Below are 304 nucleotides of genomic sequence, written 5' to 3' on the forward strand. Positions count from 1 at the left end.
GGAGAGAGAGAGAGAGAGAGGAGAGGGACAGGTAGGGAGACACACAGAGAGTGAGACACTGTGAGAGAGTGAATCAGAGAGAGAGAGAGAGAGAGAGAGAGAGAGAGAGCGGTTGAGATACTGAGAGAGAGAGCGGTTGAGATACTGAGAGAGAGAGAGAGGAAGGGAGAGAGTGAGAGAGAGAGTGAAAGTTAGGGAGAGGGAAAGTCAGAGAGAGAGACAGAAAGACCGAGATAAGAGAGTGACAAAGTTATCGGAAGAGATAAGTGGGAGGAGAGAGAGAGAGAGAGAGAGAGAGAGAGAG

This window comes from Octopus bimaculoides, chromosome 6 (genome assembly GCF_001194135.2).
Source record: "Octopus bimaculoides isolate UCB-OBI-ISO-001 chromosome 6, ASM119413v2, whole genome shotgun sequence".
NCBI lineage: Eukaryota > Metazoa > Mollusca > Cephalopoda > Octopoda > Octopodidae > Octopus > Octopus bimaculoides.